The sequence below is a fragment of the Papio anubis genome, chromosome 15 (assembly GCF_008728515.1).
Source record: "Papio anubis isolate 15944 chromosome 15, Panubis1.0, whole genome shotgun sequence".
Taxonomy (NCBI): Eukaryota; Metazoa; Chordata; class Mammalia; order Primates; family Cercopithecidae; genus Papio; species Papio anubis.
Window position 1 is genome coordinate 71,549,871 of NC_044990.1, and position 20,710 is coordinate 71,570,580.

The 20,710-nt window shown below is 39.7% G+C and overlaps 1 long non-coding RNA gene across 1 annotated transcript; it reads left to right on the forward strand.

The window, feature by feature from the left end:
• Window positions 1-5,093: 5,093 nt before the first annotated feature.
• LOC103879399 lies at window positions 5,094-17,750 on the forward strand. Its single transcript, XR_002518474.2, has 3 exons — window positions 5,094-6,893; window positions 7,817-7,841; window positions 17,370-17,750. It is a non-coding gene; the product is annotated as an uncharacterized LOC103879399 (long non-coding RNA).
• Window positions 17,751-20,710: the final 2,960 nt, after the last annotated feature.

Genomic DNA, 20,710 nt, shown 5'->3' on the forward strand with positions numbered 1-20,710 from the left:
GTTAGTCATGGATTTAGCAGTACAGAGCTACTTTGATGGTGTAGTTAGCAGTAGGCCAAAACCAGAGGATGTGAGCTCCTGTGGTTTGCAGCAAGAGCCTCTGGGAATCTGTTGGGAAAAAGCTGAGTGTTGGGAAGAAAGCTGAGGCAGGGCTTGCATAATGTCCTCTGGAATGTGTCTAGACTTGCTGGCTCCTTGCTTCTAGCCCTCCTAGGCTCCTTGTATCAATTGTATTCCCATTATCTCAAATAGCAGAATATGTTCCTTATAAATGCTAAACCGTCACAGCTGTAGACATGCCCCTGCCCTGTTGACCCCCCACAATCTCATCACCTGTTTCTCTGTTGGATTAACAATAAATAGCGTGGGTTCCCAGAGCTTGGGGCCTTCGCAGCCCCCACAATCGCGATGGCCTCCTGGTCCCACTTTACTTCTCAAACTGTCTTTTTCTCAGTCCTTTGACTCCACTGGACTTCGTCGCCCCCCCAGACCTGGTGTTGGATCTGATCACCCCAACATTCCTGGCTGCCTAATGTGGGGTGACAAAGACCCCGGTGAAGGAATGCTACAGCATGTGAAAGAGGAGGACACATCGTCTAAAGGACGCCCAAGGACGTCTAAAAGAAGCTCGGTGGGAAAGCTGAGTGCTTGGAAGAACGAGGGTAGCAATGGGACAAAGTGAAAGCAGACATTCTGCTTATTTAAGTTTCTTAAGGCATTTATTACAAAGAGAGGGAGTGAAAGTTGGTACTCAGAATTTATCACTCACTCTTTAGTTCAGTAAAGCAGTTTTGCCCATGATTCCCAGAACAAGGGACTATGGAGTTGGATGAATGGGAGATAATTGGAAGGGATCTTTTAAAAAGTGTATAAAGATGGAGCAAAAATTCCAGTCTCGGTTTGGTCAATGTGGGTGCTAATAAAAGCAGCTCTTGAGCCATTTCAAACAGATGAAGAGGCAGATTCAGATGAGGAAGAAGAGGACAAGTGTAAAAAAATTAGCTTCAGGTTCTGAATGTGAGGAACAAGAAATGGAGGAAATTAAAAGAAAGGGAAATGAAAAAAGTATGTTTTATCAGCCCGTCGGCTCCACCTGCTGAATTAAGTGACTAGCCACCTCCTCTCTCTCCCTTTAATGGGTGAGAAGATGAATTAGCTAAAAAACTTACTCCCCCTGTAGTTGCAACATTAAAACCTGGAGCAATTGGTGGTGCTATACAAAATTCTATTCAAAAGGCTAGAGCCAAGGGAGACCTTGAAGCATGGCAATTTCCTGTAACTATAATCCAGCAGGGAGGACAGAATATAGCTAATTGGGCCACCTTTCCTTTTAAGATGCTCTCCTCCCCAATTTCTACCCAGCTTACCCGCCCCCCGGCACTGCAATCTCCAAGCCTTGACTCCTTGGCCAGGGCCTTAGAACTGACAACCCAGTACTTTAACAACTGCAGCTAGGTCTACGACAACATAACAGATCAGGATGAAAACAAATTGAGTAAATTAAAGCGAGGCACATATTCCTATAGTGGCAAATGGGGGCAACAAGCAAACGTCCTTTCACTGTTTACAAAATCCATCTACAAAGGAGAAAGATATACAAGTAGTTAAAAAAAAAACAGTGTACCCTATATCCTTTAAAAGCCAGGGTAAATTTAAAACCTATAATAATTGAAGGTCTTCTCCGGGACCCTATAACACTCCAATACTACCTTGTTTTCAGTGTAAACAAGGGCATAGCCCTAAAGCACTGAGACCACTGCCAACCAGTAGCCTTCCTATCAAAAATCCTTAACTCACTAACCCTCAGATGGCCAAATGCATTCCATCAGTAGCAGCAACTGCTTTGCTAACAGAAGTAGAAAAATAACCTTTAGAGGAAACCTCATTGTGAGCACACCTCACCAGTTCAGAACTATCCTAAGTAAAAACAGCAAAAGGTAGTTTATAAACTAAATCGTAAAGCATGGGGTTATTCTGTTAGAAAAAGGTGATTTAACATTAACCACTGAAAATTCCCTTAACCCAGCAGGTTTCCTAATAAGGGATTTAAATCTTAATTACCATACAAAGGTCCAACCAGACCTAGGAGAAACTCCCTTCAGGACAATAGATGGTTCCCCCTAGGTGATTGAGGGGAAAACACACACATACACACACACAATGGGTATTCAGTAATTGATAGGGAAACTCTTCTAGAAGCAGAGTGAGGAAAATTGCCTAATAATTGGTCTGCTCAAACGTGTGAGCTGTTTGCCCTCAGCCAAGCCTTAAAGTGCTCACAGAATCAAAAAACTCTATCTCAATCCTGACTCAAAAGGTTACCTACACCCTCTCTGAAACGAATTTGCATAATATCTGTTTATGGGAGTGCATCTTGAAGGGGCAGCTGGGTTGTTATGAAATACTCAGGAACCCAGCCCAGCTCTAGGACTCACCCCTGAGCACAAAGGCAATGTTGGGCACGCTGATAAAGGACCACTAGAATCCAGCAGCCGGGACCCCTTTCTTTGTGGTCAAGAAAGGTGGGAAAACAGGTGCAGGACTGCTACATCAGTGAGCGTAACTAATCGAATAAGCAGAGGTCCATGGGCGGTTATGCACCCTGGAAAGGAATAAGCATTAGGACCATAGAGGACACTGTAGGACTAATGCTCATCAGAAAATTACTAGGGGTGCTGGCATCCCTATGTTTTTTTCAGATGGGAAATGTTCCCCCCAAGGCAAAAACGCCCTTAAGATGTATTCTTGAGAATTTGCCCCAGAGTGTATGTACCTTTCTCCCTCTGGACTTGAAGCAAATTAAAATAGACCTAGGTAAATTCTCAGATAACCCTGCTGGCTATATTGATGTTTTACAAGGGTTAGGACAATCCTCTGATCTGACATGGAGAGAGATGTTACTGCTAAATCAGACACTAACCCCAAATGAGAGAAGTGCCCCCGTAACTGCAGCCTGAGAGTTTGGTGATCTCTGGTGTCTCAGTCAGGTCAATGATAGGACGACAACAGAGGAAAGAGAACGATTCCCCACAGGCCAGCAGGCAGTTCCCAGTGTAGGCCCTCACTGGGACACAAAATCAGAACATGGAGATTGGTGCCGCAGACATCTGCTAACTTGCATGCTAAAAGGACTAAGGAAAACTAGGAAGAAGCCTATGAATTATTCGATGATGTCCACTATAACAGGGAAAGGAAGAAAATCCTACCGCCTTTCTGGAGAAACTAAGGAAGGCATTGAGGAAGCATACCTCTCTGTCACCTGACTCTATTCAAGGCCAACTATTCTTAAAGGATAAGTTTATCACCCAGTCAGCTGCAGACATTAGAAAAAACTTCAGAAGTCTGCCTTAGGCCCGGGACAAAACTTAGAAACTCTATTGAACTTGGCAACCTCAGGTTTTTATAACAAAGATCAGGAGGAGCAGGCAGAGTGGGATAAACGGGATTAAAAAAAAAAAAAAAAAAAAAAAGGCTAACACTTTAGTCATGACCCTCAGGCAAGCAGACTTTGGAGGCTCTGAAAAAGGAAAAGGCTAGGCAAATCGAATGCCTAATAGGGCTTCCTTCCAGTGCGGTCTACAAGGACACTTTAAAAAAGATAGTCTGAATAGAAATAAGCTGCCCCCTCATCCAGGCTGCTTATGTCAAGGGAATCACTGGAAGGCCCACTGCCCCAAGGGATGAAGTCCTCTGAGTCAGAAGCCACTTAACCAGATGATCTAGCAGCAGGACTGAGGGTGCCTGGGGCAAGCGCCAGCCCATGCCATCACCCTCACAGAGCCCCAGGTATGCTTGACCGTTGAGGGCTAAGAGGTTAACTGTCTCCTGGACACTGGCATGGGCTTCTCAGTCTTACTCTGCTGTCCAGGACAACTGTCCTCCAGATCTGTCACTATCCGAGGAGTCCTAGGACAGGTAGTCACTAGATACTGCTCCCAGTCACTAAGTTGTGACTGGGGAACTTTATTCTTTTCACATGCCTTTCTAATTATGCCTGAAAGCCCCACTCCTTTGTTAGGGGGAGACAGTCTAGCAAAAGCAGGGGCCATTATACACTACAATTAGGAGAAAGAAAAAGGGTAAAAATATACAGACTCTAAGTATGCTTACCTAGTCCTCCATGCCCATGCAGCAATATGGAGAGAAAGGGAATTCCTCACTTCCGAGGGAACACCTATCAAACATCAGGAAGCCATTAGGCCCCCAAATTCTCCTTACCTCTGAATCTACTTCCTCCGATCCCTGCCTAAAGATAATTTTATGGGGAAGAGGATTTGCTTGTGTCTCTCCAGGTGACGATCAGGTGCCTATGTGGGTGCCCACCAAACATCTGAAGATCTATCATAAGCCACAGCATCTAGTGGACCCACCTGTACAGTGCAAATTGAAGGTTTAAGGATTGCTTTTAAGCCTCGATTTGCTTTCTCTGTGCCTTTTGTTAGAGGGGGCCTGCTTCTTGTTGTCAACAATAAGTTTTACCCCACGGTAATTAAACGAGGCACAAGCCGAGTTACAAATGCTTCAGCAATGGCATGCCTCCCGGCTTCAGCCACAAGTTTTTGCTTCTGTTTCAGTAGATTTACTACCGTGGGGATGAGGGTATGCTTGTGTTTTTGCAGGAGATGAACGAACCGTGTGGATGCCCTCAAGATGTGTACAACCATGGAACAGGAGACTGGAGGGATCCATGGATCCCAGCCATGGACCGGGTTCCCCCAGTAGGAACCATGAACCAGTTGAATCTGAATGAGAAGATGAAACGAGGACCATCCAGAGTCACGATGCTAAATGGACCAATGATTTCTGACTCAGCTCCTCTCTACCCTGAATACAAGAGACCCTAATAGGCAGGAATATCGTCGCCCCTATTCAGCCTGAAGAAGTTACAGAAGACGGACCTTCATCCTGCAACCCCTAGGATTAAGGGTCCTCTTGTAAAAGGGAAAGGGGGAGGTATGTGGGAAGCATTCAAACCAGAGCGACTCCAGTTTGAATAAGGGCTAAGAAAAATGAAGCTGGATCACCAACCGGCAATTATGGGCTGCACAACCTGCAATCGACTTGCTCAATTAAAAAAGGCCACCTTTTACGCTAATAATGATAGTAATGATACCTTCTCTTTTACAAAAAAGAGAAGGGGGGCATGTTGGGAAAATGCTGAGTGTTGGGAAGAAAGCTGAGGCAGGGCTTGCATAATGTCCTCTGGAATGTGTCTAGACTTGCTGGCTCCCTGCTTCTAGCCCTCCTAGGCTCCTAGATCAATTGTATTCCCATTATCTCAAGTAGCAGAACTCGTTCCATATAAACGCTAAACAGTCACAGCTGTAGATCAAGCACCTGCCCTTTTGACCACCATATTCTCACCACCTGTTTCTCTGTTGGATTACCAATAAATAGTGTGGGCTCCCAGCGCTCTGGGCCTTTGTGGCCTCTGCAATACGATGGCCTCCTGGTCCCACTTTACTTCTCAAACTGTCTTTCTCTCAATCCTTTGACACCACCGGACTTCGTTGCCCCCATGACCTGGTGTTGGGTCTGATCACCCCAACAGGAATCCACTGGAAGCCTGGCTCGATGTTTTCTCCAAAGGGTAACTTTATGTCTTGGAAGATGTAATTTCCACATGGTGACAATGTGTGGGGCAGAGACGTTTCTTCTCAACTGCAGCAATTTGAAGCTCTAATTCCGAAGCGGACACTCTGTTCTTTATTGGATGTCAGACTCTCAGGAATCTCTGTTTATAGCTGCAACCTGGAGATTCCCCCCATCTCTCTACCCCAACGCAAAGTTCTAGTCTCAGAAAGGCCTAAATAAATAGTTAAGGAAAAGTTGAAGTGTAGCCGCTCAGCTGTTTGTTTCTCTTCCGGCATTTCTCTGTGATAGATTTTTAAAAACCAAACCAACACAAAAAACCACCCACAGTATTTTTCATTGACTCCAATCAAGGGATGGAGCCTACTTCTCTGCCGTTTGAATCTAGGCATGGCCATGTGACTTTATGGTTAGGGAGGCCTAAACAAATGCAGCTGAAGCAGAGTGTGGCCAGTGTTTGCACCTTGGAGCTCACTCTTTCTTTGCTGCTGGGAATTCTTTTGTCACCGCGTGAATTGGCCCAGGCTGGCCTCCTGGAATATGACAGACCAGGTAAGCAAGGCATGCCAAGTGTGCTGAACCAGCTAAGGCAACAGACACATGAGTGGGGCCCTCCTACATGATCCAGTCTTACCAAGCTGGCTCATATCAGAACTGTCCAGCTGACCTATTACTGGGGAAAAGTTGCTATTTTAGCTCACCAACGTTTGAAGTAGTTTGTTATGCAGCAAAAGCAAACCAAAATATTTTCTTTAGTCCCCATATAATATAGAGCTGCAGAATAAAATACTGTTTAATAGGGGTTACTTACATGAGTATGTACTTTAAAAGCAACACGGCTTAATGTTTTGCCATTTTCTCAGGAAAAAAATTATGCAAATTTAATATATGTTGTCCTGGCGAGTAAGTAAAGCAGGTGATGGATTATGTGGCAGCACAATATTCACCTATGAATGCACTTGATTATGTATATTCAACAGTAACTATTTCTTACATTTATTGGTATCATCAGTTTCAGAATAAAGAATGGGATGGGGGCTGATTATTTGTTTTCAACTTACTATCTTGGAAAATACTACCCAAGAAAACACATTTTCCTTGAAATAGGAAAGAGCATTCCACTGGCTTTTACTCCTATTTCCATAGACACAATCACATTGTGTGTTATGATGTGGCCAACAGGGATTCGGTGCAGGAACAGCTTTTCTTATGTTTTACTTTAGCAACATGGGTCAGTGATTCACAGAAGAAATGTGGCTTCCTTCTGAGGAGAAGAAAGAATCAGGGTTCCAGACTGGATGGTACGTCTAGTAGATATGTAGTTGGATTTTACTGTTCAAAATTAAAGCATTGGGTCAGTGTTCAAAGGATTGGCATTGGGTTATTTATGACTCTCCTCACTGATGCTAAGCGCACCCTCTTGCCTTTCTGATCACACTTGCTGAGTTATTGCCACGAGGTTGTGTGAGCTTGCCACACCAAACTGCTTGACTCTCTAATATGCTATAAAAACTTATAGCCACATGGCAGCAGGTGCACTTCCCTTTATATTATCCAACAGATATGGACCAAAATCAGAAAATTGAGACATCTTGGGTTTTTTCCCCCTTGAACAGGGATATATTTAGAAATTCTAATCTGAAGACACTCACTTTTGAAATGCTGAGGAAATTGCAAACAATTTATCACATACATATTTGGAAGCATCCACATCATTAAAAGTGTCTATTTTATAACTGAAAATCAAATAATGATCAACAATGGTATTGATTTCTTCTTAGGCAATCTTCTTTTGAATCACTAATTCATTAAAGAACCATTTAAACTGATAAGGTCCATAATTTTCATGGTCTCAGATCTTCAAGGAAAAAAATATGATTATCTTTAAAAATGTTCTAATATGGTAATGGAGTAATGTCACTTCAAGAAAAAATATTGAAAAATATGAATCAACTAATATGCAAGATTGGGAAATTTTTAAACTTGCACATTTTTGTGTGCAAAATATGTATAGATATGATATGTATGTATAACATACGTACAATGTCTATTTCTAATCTTTGGGCATTATTAGTTAATTTCAGAGTGAGGAATTTTGGAGACAGCATTGTTATTTCTTGTCTGTTTATTGGGTTGTTTTTCTTGAGAAATACTATAAAAGATAAACCTTTCTTCCTAGAAATAAGGAAAAAAACAACTAACTGGATTTTCCTTGTTTCTACAGATGCAAGAGCCAAATGACTTTTGAGGTAAGATAAAAACACTTGTTTATATTTTTTTAATTGTATTTTGAATTCAGTGGGGTACATGTATTTGTTACATGGATATTACATACATCATGCTGGGGATTGGGCTTCTAGTATACCCATCACCCAAATATTGATTGTACCCCACTATTACTGGATTGCTATCAATCTGTTTTCTTTGGTCTAATAGTATTTGTTTTATGGATCTAGGTGCTCTGGTGTTTGGTGCATATATATTTAGGATAGCTAAATTTTGTTGTATTGAATGCTTTATCATTATATAAAGCTTTTCTTTGTCCTTGTACTGTTGTTAGTTTGAAGTCTGTTTTATCTGATAAGTGAATGGCTACTCCTACTCACTTTTGTTTTTTATTTGTATCATACATCTTTTTCTATCCTTTTCCTTTGAATCTGTATGTATCTTTAGCCAGTACATGCGTCTCTTGTAGATAGCAGATGGTTTGATCTTGTCTTTTTAATCCAATTTGTCACTTTATCTTTTAAACTGGGCATTTAGGCCCTTTATATTCAAGGTCCATGTTGATATGTGAGGTTCTGTTACTGTCGTAGTGTTGTTCTGTAGTTTTGATTGTGTTTGGAGTTTTTCATTGCTTTATAGCATCCCTGACCTTTGTATTTTTAGTAGAGATAGGGATTCACCATGTTGGCCAGACTGGTCTCAAACTCCTGACCTCAAGTGATCCGCCTGCCCTTCAGCCTCCCGAAGTGCTGGGATTACAGGCATGAGCCACCACACTTGGCCATCATATGTAAGCTTTTCTGATGGTAAAAATTGTCCTTTTGTTTCCATATTTAGAACTCCTTTGATCATTTCTTACAGGTCCAGTTTCGTGATGACAAATTCTCTCAGCATTTCCTTGTCTGAGAAAGACTTTATTTCTCCTTCATTTATGAAGCTTACTTTGGCAGGATATAACGTTCTAAAATTTTGGCATTTTTTTTCTTTAAAGGGGCAAAAGTAGGCCACCAATCTTCTGACTTGTAGGACTTCTGCTGAAAAGTCTGCTGTTAGCCTGCTTGGTTTTCCTTTATAGGTGATTTGACCGTTTTCTCCAGCTGTCTTTAAGATTGTTTTCTTTAGCATTGATTTTGGGCTTCTCTAGCAAGATTAGGGAGATTTATCTAAATTATTCCCTCAAATAATTATTCCCTCAAATAGTTGTTTACTTTTACTTCTCTCAGGAATGCCAATAAGTCAAAGGTTTGGTCACTTTACATAATCCCATATTCCTTGAAGTCTTTGGCAAACACTTGTTTTTAAAAGGCAACAAAAATCTTCACTGAGACCTGCAGGAGGTATTCTTATATTGTCATGTAGAAAACAAATACATACATTTGAATTCATTTTATTTTGTCTTGCCTTAATCTTTTTCCTTACCTTAAAATATTGTTCACCCATTGCTTTTTCATCTACACCCTTCTTTTTATTTTACTGTGACCAATACGGCATCTTTGTGTAGCATGATTTTAAGCTTCTTCAAAGTTTAAAGATTTTCACTTAACATGGAAACATTTAAAACAATAATGCTTACTATTGACGTTTTTTCAGTGCAAACATAACTACCCTAACGATATCAATGACAAAAATAAAGCCAAGTATTTTACAAATCAGTAACCGTAACATTAGTCAATCAGCATCAGGAGAATGTTCTTTTCTGGGAATTTAAGCTGAAGATAATTCCTAAAGGATAAGCCATATGAATGTTTTAGAGCCCTAAATGTACTTTGCAACATTCTTTATTATAAGATAAACAAAAAAATTCCAAACATCCAAAAATTGGAAAATGTGATTGAAGTAGATTTTGATATGTGACAGACTGGCATACAATGATTAAAATATAAATCTAAAAACGGTATATCATGTAGAATGTTTACAATATAAAGCTAAGATAAAAATCAGGTTTCAATGCAGCATCTGCACGATGTTTACATCTTTGTCAAATTATATGTGGACGTCTTCAAGAACTGGAAACAATCTGAAAAACATAAATCAGAGCAGAATAGTGAGATTTTGAGACATGAGTTCTGTTAAAAGTTCCTTTATTATTGGGATGTTTGACTATCAATTTTTAAAACTTGTATCTACTTTCCTTAATAAACTGATACTTTGTGATAAAGGTAGCTGATAAAAATCTTAGTCCATAAGGTCCCATGATCAACAAATATAAATTTATTTTCCTATATATTAAATTAATTTCTTTCGGGGGCCCCGTTCTCTTGAATCTCAAATCAGTCTTGGGTGTTCCTTGTGATTTCTTGGAGGCACATCATTTTTTAAACTTTGCTGTTATAGTCCCAGGTGATTATCTCTTCCTTCCTTATCTTTATCAGTTGGATTCTTTGATCACCCCTTCTCTTAGAAATATTGGCACAACGCGGCCGAGCGTGGTGGCTCATACCTGTAATCCTAGTAATTCGGGAGGCCAAGGCAGGCAGATTACCTGAGCTCAGGAGTTGGAGTCCAGCCTGGGCAACACGGTGAAACCCCATCTCTACTAAAATAAAAAAAAAAATAGCCTGGTGTGGTGGTGCATGCCTGTAGTCCCAGCTACTCGGGAGGCTGAGGCAGGAGAATGGCTTAAACCTGGGAGGCGGATGTTGCAGTGAGCTGAGATGGTGCCATTGCACTCCAGCCTGAGTGACAGAGCAGGAGTCCGTCTCCCACCCCAGTCCCCTAAAAAAGAAAATATTGGAACAACTCGGGGCGGGCGCGGTGGCTCACGCCTGTAATCCCAGCACTTTGGGAGGCCAAGGCCAGCAGATCACGAGGTCAGGAGATCGAGGCCATCCTGGCTATCACGGTGAAACCCTGTCTCTACTAAAAATACAAAATAAAAAGAAAAAACAGCTGGGCGTGGTGGCGGGAGCCTGCACTCCCAGCTACTCGGGAGGCTGAGGCAAGAGAATGGCATGAACCCGGGAGGCAGAGCTTGCAGTGAGCCCAGATCGCGCCACTGCACTCCAGCCTGGGCGACGGAGTGAAAACCCGTCTTAAAAAAGAGAGAGAGCGAGAGAGAACCCGTCTTAAAAAAGAGAGAGAGCAAGAGAGCACAATTTTTCCAGCTTTTTTATTTTGTCATTTTTTAAAATAAACTGTTGGGAAAGCAAGAAAGAATGGAAGAGCTGAATTGGAAGTTGACAGTATAGACATGTGCCTTTTATGGAATTTTGGTATGACAGAGGGAAGAATTAGAATTGTGAATAAGACAGAAGGGAATTGTATAATTTCTTGCTCTTTATGTAAAAAAATAAAAATAAAAAATAAAAAAAAACTCTAGTCTGGGCCCAGTGGCTCACACCAGTAATCCCAACACTTTGGGAGGCCGATGGGGGTGGATCACTTGAGGCCAGTAGTTTGGGAAAAGCCTGGCCAACGTGGAGAAACCCTGTCTCTACAAAAAATACAAAAATTAGCTGGGTGTGGTGGTGTACACCTGTAATGCCAGTTACTCGGGAGGCTGAGGCAGAAGAATCATTTGAACCCAGGAGATGGAGTTTGCAGTGAGCCGAGATCATGCCACTGCACTCCAGCTTGTGTGGCAAAGTGAGATCCTGTCTCAAAAAAACAAAAACAAAAAACTAAGCAGGTTATTTACATACACATCTATAACTTCAACTACATATTAACATTTGCAAACACTTGGAAAACATTCTACCTCAGAAGTGGCTTTTGTTTTATGGTGTCCTCATAACTTTTTTCCTTTCATTTAAAAATATTCCACCATGGTAATAAAGACAGAGTGGTACTGGCGAAAGTAAAGAAACATAGATCAATGGAACATAATAGACAGCTAATAAATAGACCCACATAATATATAAGTAACTGGCATATGACAAAGGGGCAAAGGCAATACGGTGAAGAAAAATCTTTTCAACAAGTGGTGATGGACCAATTGGACATCCACATGAAAAAAAATGGATCTAGAAACAGACCTTACACCCTTCACAAAAATGAACTCAAAATGGGTTATAGATTTAAATGTAAAACACAAAACTAGAAGATGATGGGCAAAAAGCTGTATGGCCTCGTTTATGGCTATGATGTTTCAGATAAAACACCAAGTGCACAACCTGTTAAAAAAAAAAGCTGGACTTCATTCAAATTAAAAACTTCTATGTTGTGAAAGACACTGTCAGGAGAATAGGAAGAAAAGCCAGAGACTAGGGGAACGTATTTGCACAAGACATGACTGATAAAGGACTGTTCTTCAGAATATACAAAGAAATCTTAGAAGTCAACAATAAGAAAATAAACAACCTGATTTTTTAAATAAGCAAAAAGCCTAAACATATATATCACCAAAGAAAATATATAGAAGGCAAATAAGCATCTGAAAAGATGCTCCACATCATGCATCATTAGGCAAATACAAACGACAATGGGGCAGGATACCACTACATGCCTGTTAGCGTGGCCAAAATCCAAAACATTGACAACACCAATGCTGAGGAGGATGTGGAGCCGTAAAAATTCTCATTTGTTGCTGGTAGAAATGCAAAATGGTACAGACACTTTGGAAGACACTTTAGCAGTTTCTTACAAAACTAAACTTAGTCTTATGACACAGGAATCCTGCTCTTCAGTATGTACCCAAGTGAGCTGAAAAATTATGTCCACACAAAAACCTGCACAATGATCTTTGTAGCAGCTTTATTCATCATTGTCAAAACAGGGAAGCAACCAAGATATCCTTTGGTAGGTGAGTGGATCAGTAAACTGGTACATCCAGACAACGGAATATTATTCAGTGCCAAAAAGAAATGAGCTATCAAGCCATTAATAGGCATGGAGGAAACAGAAATCCGTATTGCTGAGTGAAAGAAGCTGATTGGAAAATGTATGGTTCCAACTATGTGGCATTCTAGGAAAAAAAAAAAAACACTATGAGGACAGTAAAAAGGTCAGTGGTTGCCAGGGGATAGAGGGGAGGGAGGAATGATTAAATAGAACATAAAGTTTTCAGTACATTGAAACTATTCTATATGATACACAATGGTGGATATATGTCATTAGACATTTTCAAGGCCGATAAAATATACAACACTAGTATGCCGAGAACCAAGCCGGGTCCAGCCGCATTTTCTCCAGGCCCAATAATGAGAAGCAGACAAACTAGGAAAGAAGGGAATTTATTGCTGTAACTGGATACAGGCAGAAGGCTGGAGATAATTCCACCAGACCAACTCAAAGTGTTACAATTTTCTTAGTGCTTATATAGGTTGGCGTTATGTGCCTACCTGTAGTATAGCATTCGCCTGTCTATAGGTAACTAATTTTGCTTTAACTAGAAGGTCATAGGCCAAAAAATGGTTGCTAAGTCGGATTAAGCTGTGAGGCCCAGTACCTTCAAGGCCTGTCTACTGTGGAGTGATTATTTCTAATTCATCTTCTTTACAGCTTGGTCCGGAGAGCTGCCTTAGACTCCACAATGAATCTATTCAAACAGCTGCCTCTGTTACCTTGACTCGTCTCAGATTTTGTCCACCCGAGAAGGGTCCTGGCACTGTGAATATAAGACTCTCTATTATTTTGGCTTGCTCCTGGTTAGGGAGAAGCCCATTCAAGGCTCCTACTGACTAAATATTTTATTTGTAGCTTTGATGTCTGGGCACTGATTTCCTAGGTTTAACTATTTGCTCAACATTAAGGCAGTGCTGTGGAAATTTGTCTGTGTAACTGAAGTGCTATGCAGGCCTGTGTGTGTGATTGTCAGGGAGAATTGGCCTGGCACACTAGGAGTGAACACGGGGGTATAAACTATGGACTTGGGGTGATAATGATGGACTTGGGGTGATCATGACTGTCAGCGTAGGTTCACCGTTTGCAACAAATGTACCACTGTGGTGCAGCATGTTGATCGTGAGGGAGGCTGGGCCTGCCCGTGGAGGGGGTTCTGGTAGTATACGGGGACTCTATACTTTCTGCTCCATTTTGCTGTGAACGTAACACTGCTCCAAAAATAAAATATATTTAAAAGGGCAAAAATTATAAAATTAGGGCAGATATAAGCTTGAGGAATAAAATAAGAACTAGTTGTAAGACTCACAGCAAACTAGTAGAAATCACTAAATGCCACTTGTACCTTTTTTTTTTTTTTTTTTTGAGATGGAGTCTTGCTCTGTCGCCCAGGCTGGAGTGCAAGGCATGATCTTGGCTCACTGCAACCTCTACCTCCTGAGTTCAAGCAATTCTCCTGCCTCAACCTCCTGAGTAGCTGGGATTATGGATGCCTGCCACTATACCTGGCTAATTTTTTGTATTTTTAGTAGAGACAGGGTTTCGCCATGTTGGCTAGGCTGGTCTTGAACTCCTGACCTCAAGTGATCTGCCCGCCTTGGCCTCCCAAAGTGCTGGGATTATAGGCATGAGCCACCATGCCCCACCAACTTGTTCTATTTTAATAAAAGATTTTCTATATTTTCATGAAAAATCTTTCTTTAAATCCTCATTCCCAGTAAATACATTTTTATTTTTGCTTGCCCACTAAATATTAAAAATTGGGAAGTTTTTAAGAATAATATTGAAAATATTTTCTGTATCTTTTTGTTTGCCTAAATGTCTGTGGTCAGGATCTTCGTTGCAGTTAAACCTATTTAACTTCTTCCTCAGTGACTAAATGTAAGAATAAAAACATCCTCACTATTCTGTGACCCAATAAGCCTGTGAATGTTGTGTCATTTTAATGGGCCAAATATTTGGAATAAAATCTTGTGATTGTAGAAATGAGATACAGATTTGATGGCAAAGAGGTTGCTTGAGAACAAACGACATGAACTTTTATGTAAAAACGTGGACATACACAAATTTACTGCATACTAAGTTTATCTTTGAGAAGGCTGATTCATAGACTCATAAGTGATGCAATTGTGGTGAAGAATGAAACATTCTACCGAGCTCACAGTATTGCTAATGGCAGCCTTCTGGTAACCTGTGATACCCCGGTCCCCTCGGCTAAATTCATCTTGTCCATTCTTAATGATAGGAAACACTAAGATTTATTTTACTTTGTGTTAAAGCATGTGTGCCTTTCTAAAAGGCCTCTTTTAGAAAAGTCTTGGCCCTGCCTGAAGGTATTAACTATAGCAGACCTCCAGGGATAAGAAACACTTGCTCAGCTCTAATTATTTTATCAGATGTCAGCCTCGCTGCCTAAATGCCTAAATTCTAAAGCAAGTCAGTTGCCTTTCAATCAACAAGACAGAACCATCTACACCTCACAGATTCCCATTAGAAAAACCTATGGAGACAATTTCTTCTCCAGAAGAATCAGAACAGGCTAGTCATTTATTTCCTGAGATTCTCTTTCACCTTTTTTCATTCTGATCATAAGAAAAAGATACGCACGTGCTATATTACATTAATTCTTCCATTGTAGCAATGTGTTGTCAGAACTACAATTAAATATTTCACCTGGTGATCCCAGCACTTTGGGAGGCCAAGGCAAGAGGATCACTTGAGGCCAGGAGTTCAAGAGCAGCCTGGGCAATATAGTGAGACCTCATCTCTATTTATTTATTTTTTTTAAATGTACTTTCCCTTGTATCTGGAGAAGTGTGTGAAATAATGTTACCTTAGACATTTTGCTTCATTTCTTGTTAATATATCAAGAGAGTTTATTATGAACTTCTATCCTGCCACGTGAGGAATTCTTCTGAGTTCAGAACTAGGACATATTGGCCATTTCTAGTAATTTAGCATTCTATATCAAACGATAATTACTGAGCTCAGCACCGTTGTCTTTTCACTCTGGCTGCCAGGAAGCTAAGTGATTTTTATGGCCATAACTTCATCAGCCTTCTCCGCTTCCCATCTCTTGTCATTTTGCCCTTGTTTTCATTTTACAAAAATTCACTTTATCTCTCCAACATGATAAAACACTTTACAAACTTGAAGGCAATAAATCCCAGGCATGTTTGCTGAGCAGTTATGATGTGGTCATCCATGGCACTGAATGAGAACAAAAGTCAGATTCAAGATCCTGATGGAGGCTCTTGGAGACTCACAGCAAGTCAGATATCCAAGCTACAATTGTCAGAAAATGAAGTACATAGTGTAACAGAAATAGATACAAGTTGCAGTGGGAATAGAGATGGACAATATCTGTGTTTTGTTAGAGGAGAACTAGAAGACTCCACAAGAATGTGAACTCTTAACCTGGGTCTGGAAGGATGAGTAAGACATTGCGAGCAAGTATGTTTGTAATGTACAAGCAATCGTGAATCCCAGGATACAAATGCAAGATATATAAAACTTAGTATCATTTTTCTGTAACCAAATGTATCTCATTTGACCCCGGTACTGTGGTTTAATCTGAGTAAGTTGGTCTCTATCCTATGAGCCCATGAAATGTTCATTTGATTTAGGGAGTTTAAGAAAATAGTGGTTCTGATTCATTTAATATTCTAAATACAGTGTTTTCTGCCTGGATGTTGACTTTTGAAGCTCAGATATTAAGTATTTGATTCTTTTAATTATCTTTGTATTTTTGATGTACTATCTCTTCCCAGAGGTAATAACAGGAAGATAAAATGCTGACAGAAAAAGGGGAAACCAGGTATTATTGTGCCCAGCATTGAGTGCCATAATAAAACAACATCCCTTAGTTGAGAGAGGCCTCAGTGGCAAGGGACCTTAGATATTATCTCTGTCAAGTTCCTTCACCCTCATTTTATGGAGTAGAAAATTGATGCTAAGAAAGGCAGAGTGATGCTCTCAACATTATCCTGGTCAGTTGGAATTATGGGCTGCACCTTTTTTTTTTTCTTTTTGAGATGAAGTCTCGCTCTGTTGCCCAGGCTGGAGTGCAGTGGTACGATCTCGGCTCACTGCAACCTCTGCCTCCTGGGTTCAAGCGATTCTCCTGCCTCAGCCTTCACAGTAGCTGGGACTACAGGCACGTGACACCATGCCCGGCTATGTTTTTGTATTTTTAGTAGAGACGGGGTTTCACCATATTTGTCAGGCTGGTCTTGAACTCCTGACCTCGTGATCTGCCTGCCTTGGCCTCCCAGAGTGCTGGGATTATAGGTGTGAACCATCGCACCCGGCCTGTGGACTGTACTTTTAACCCCAGCCTCAGCAGTATTCCAGATCTCTTCAATATTTCTTTAATCTGGGGCACTAAAGAATGGCCAAAGAAGTTTGTTACAACATATCAATGATGCATATTTCAGGGCTTTACTGTCAGAGATTCAAATACAGAATGCATTTTTACCAAACACTTCAGGTGAGACTAATGCAAAGGTCCTGCCCTTTCAAGTACACAGAGTTAAAGTCTGAACTCCATAAGAGCAGAAGCCGATTTTTGTTAATCTTTTTATCCTCAGTGCCTACCTAGCACATATTGTATAGAAAATGTGTAATGTTGAATGCATGCAAACTATATTTCTAAAAATACACACCACCTTCATTTGTTGTTTGTTTCCAGCAAAGCACTGGCAAATTTGTCCTTTACTGGAATATTTTGAATTGTTACCTTTGAATTGTTATGTTTCTGCATTTCTTTATAGATCAAGCTTTTCAATACAAAGACCAGATCAAGCTTTTCAACACAAAAAGTCATCAGCCTTAACAAAATCCCAGGAAGCAGAATTCAAGCAGTGAAAGATAATGTTTTGTTTAAGTTGTCAGTGTTCGCCCTTCAAAAATGTAAGATATAATTCCAAATCAAAATCCAAGTTGCTTTTTTTTGGTATTTTGTGATTTATTATAGCATTACCTTTATTTGTGAGGAAAATATATTGAAGGTTTTTTTCTCATTAAATATGTAACTATTAAATATTTAGATCTACAAAATGAATTTCTCTGTATTTTATGAACAAAATATCCTAGAAAAGACTTTTTAAATAAATGAAGATTAGTGAGGATAATTATTTCACATAGAAAAATTACCAATGGCTTCCAAGACCTAATCTACTCAATAAAATAAGTTATGATACCTTAAAATAACAATTGGGGAAAATAGACATAAGTTAAAAAAAAATCCACGAGGAAAGAAGTCTAGTATTCTGAGGTCAGGACTTTTTCAACTTTATCACAAAATTCACAGGGTGGGAAAATAGTATTTCCACATTTTATAAAGGTTTCGAGGAAGCCTCAGTATAATCAACCCCTAACATATTATCTTCTAGATAGCCAAGTTCTGTAGCTCACAACACATGGCCCCTGCCTTCCAACTTTAATTAACATAATCTGGTTATCTTGTTCTGTAAAAATTACAAAAGTCCATTTCAGTGGGGTAATTGCAGGTGAGTGATATCCAAGACTGAGAAAATGTAGATTATTAGATTTAGCAAAATGTTATAGCATGATTCATATTTGTTGATTGTGAAAATGCTTTTGGGAGATTGAATTAGCAGAAAGAAGACCTTTTACAAGGCTCAGAGAAAATAATCTCAGGAGTGTAACATTGGAATGAATTAACATTGGAATGAATTTGTGGATCTAAATGAGCATGTCTAAAAATTAATATAACAAAAGAAGAGTGGTACATAAAAGTAGAAAGTCAGCAAACAAGCCAGATTGATTTTGACATTTGACAAGCAACTATTATAGTGAAAGTTTTAATCACGAAAATACAAGCTGACTGTGTTTTTAGTGATTAATTCTGGCTGGAGTATAACAAGTATCCAGATATTCAGACAAAAGCAAAAATGCTAATTTGCCTGAAACATATTTTTTCTGTGTAATTTGAATCATTGTTTTCCTATATTATTAAACTTTCTCCAGATGGTTCATAATTTTGCTTTTAGAGTAATTGTTTTATTTTTAAACTCCCACCTTATCTTTTCTCATAAAACAAGACTCATGACCAGAGCCCAGAACATAATACTAAAATCACATTTCTTAGAAGTATTCTACTTTAAGGGCATGTCTTCAATTCAATTGAAACTAAGTCTTAATGGAATGATTCTTAAATTATTTAAAGTGAATTACTGGTGGCAGCATTGGTGTTGAGGGAAAGACCATTGGAACAGGCATGCATTACAACCAAAAGCCCTATTCCTCCTACCATAATGGACCCTCTATTTGGGGCAATGTAACTTAGATGAAAGAAAACCTCCTCAAGGTTTTTGCCATAACTACATTTGTACAAGAAGATTCTGGTAAAATGTTAGGACTTCACCATCCAGCCCCTTGGTCACTGATAAAGTTTGAATATGTGTCGCCTCCAGCTCTCATGCTGAAATGTGATTCCTAATGTTAGAGGTAGGACCTGGTGGGAGGTGATTGGATCATGGGGGTGGATCCCTCAGGAATGGCTTTGCACCATCCCCTTAGTGATAAGTCAGTTCTTGCCTGGTTAGTTCATATGAAATCTAATTGTTCAAAAGTCTGGGACCTCTCCTCAATCCCTCTTTCTTGCTCTCACTATGTGACTCACGTGTTCTCTTTCACCTTCTGCCATGGTTGTAAGCTTCCTGAAGCCCTCACCAGAAGTCAAGCAGATGTTGGTGCCTTGCTTGTACAACCTGCAGAACCATGAGCCAATTAAACCTCTTTTCTTTTTAAATTACCCAGTCTCGGGTATTTCTTTATAGTAACACAAAAACAGCCTAACACAGTCACCTACTCCAGATGTCCAGATGCCATTCTGGACAGTGAACAAAGTCACCGGGATAGGGTGTTAACTTTGTTCTTTCACAGCACATTGCAGCTTTCTTTGTGCAAAACAATATGGAAAAGGAATGGGAACTAAGATATGCTGTACTGAAAGGATAGCACAATATGTCAGTGGACAAGAACCATTTTACAATAAAACTAATTTTACATATTTTTCAAAAGTATATTTGTTCATTTAATAAAGTGATGGGTATTAAAGGTAAATAATGGGGGAGGGGACAAAAATTCTTCAGTCTCAGTGGACAATATTAGAAGATTTTCTTTCTCACTCATAGAACTACAAAGAGGTGATTTGTGGTGTGATTTTCTCAACTTCGTCCCTACACATATTATCTCTGTAAGATGAATCTTTTCTAAGACATGGATTGCCCTTTTATGCTGACTGCATGCGTGCGTATGCATAAAATGCCACATTTCCAATTAGGATGTGTATACTCAGAAGGATGACATATCAGGGCTGTCAGGCTAAAAGCCCTACAGCTCGGGAGAATTTTCCATATCACTCTGTGGACCTGCCAAGATTATGGGACTTATCTGTTTGTTTTCTTCCCCTTCTCTTTTCTTACCTTTCATTCCAAAGTCAACCTCTCTCTCAAACTATGGATATTGTTATTTTGGATAGCTTACAGTGAATTTGGTGATCTCTTTTACTAAAATTTAAATAATGTTTTCTCTTATCCCAGTAAGATGCACTCCCCGTTTTTCCCAACATCAGTTAGTTTCCAACAATTTAGCTTTTCATCTTCATATAGAAAAATGTGCTAACAAACTATTGAAAAAGATTGCTTTCTATGGAAGAAACTACAAGGAGAAATTTGCATTTGAAGTTTAGCCCTTGATAATGTCTTTTTTGGACATCTTAAATATTTTGCAAGTGGAAATGTTGCAATACATGTTAGTGGTACACCCATTTAGTTAAATGACATCTAACAGGATAATGATGTAAGATCTTCAGAAAGACATTTCAAGTCCTTGAAATAGAAATGCAGTGTTCAGAAATATACAGTATTTTTCTGAAAGTTTTAAAATCCTTATATTGGTGACAAACAGGGAAAAAGAAATAGGATGGATGTGGAAATATTTGTATCAAGTTAGACTGTCAGGTAGAAATATAACTGACTTGAGTGTACTTTCAAACAGCTATATCAGTATTCAAATGCATAATTTAGATTTTCACTAGGTTCAACTTAGTTGTGCATTAAATTATAAGGTGTGAGACCAGATGTGT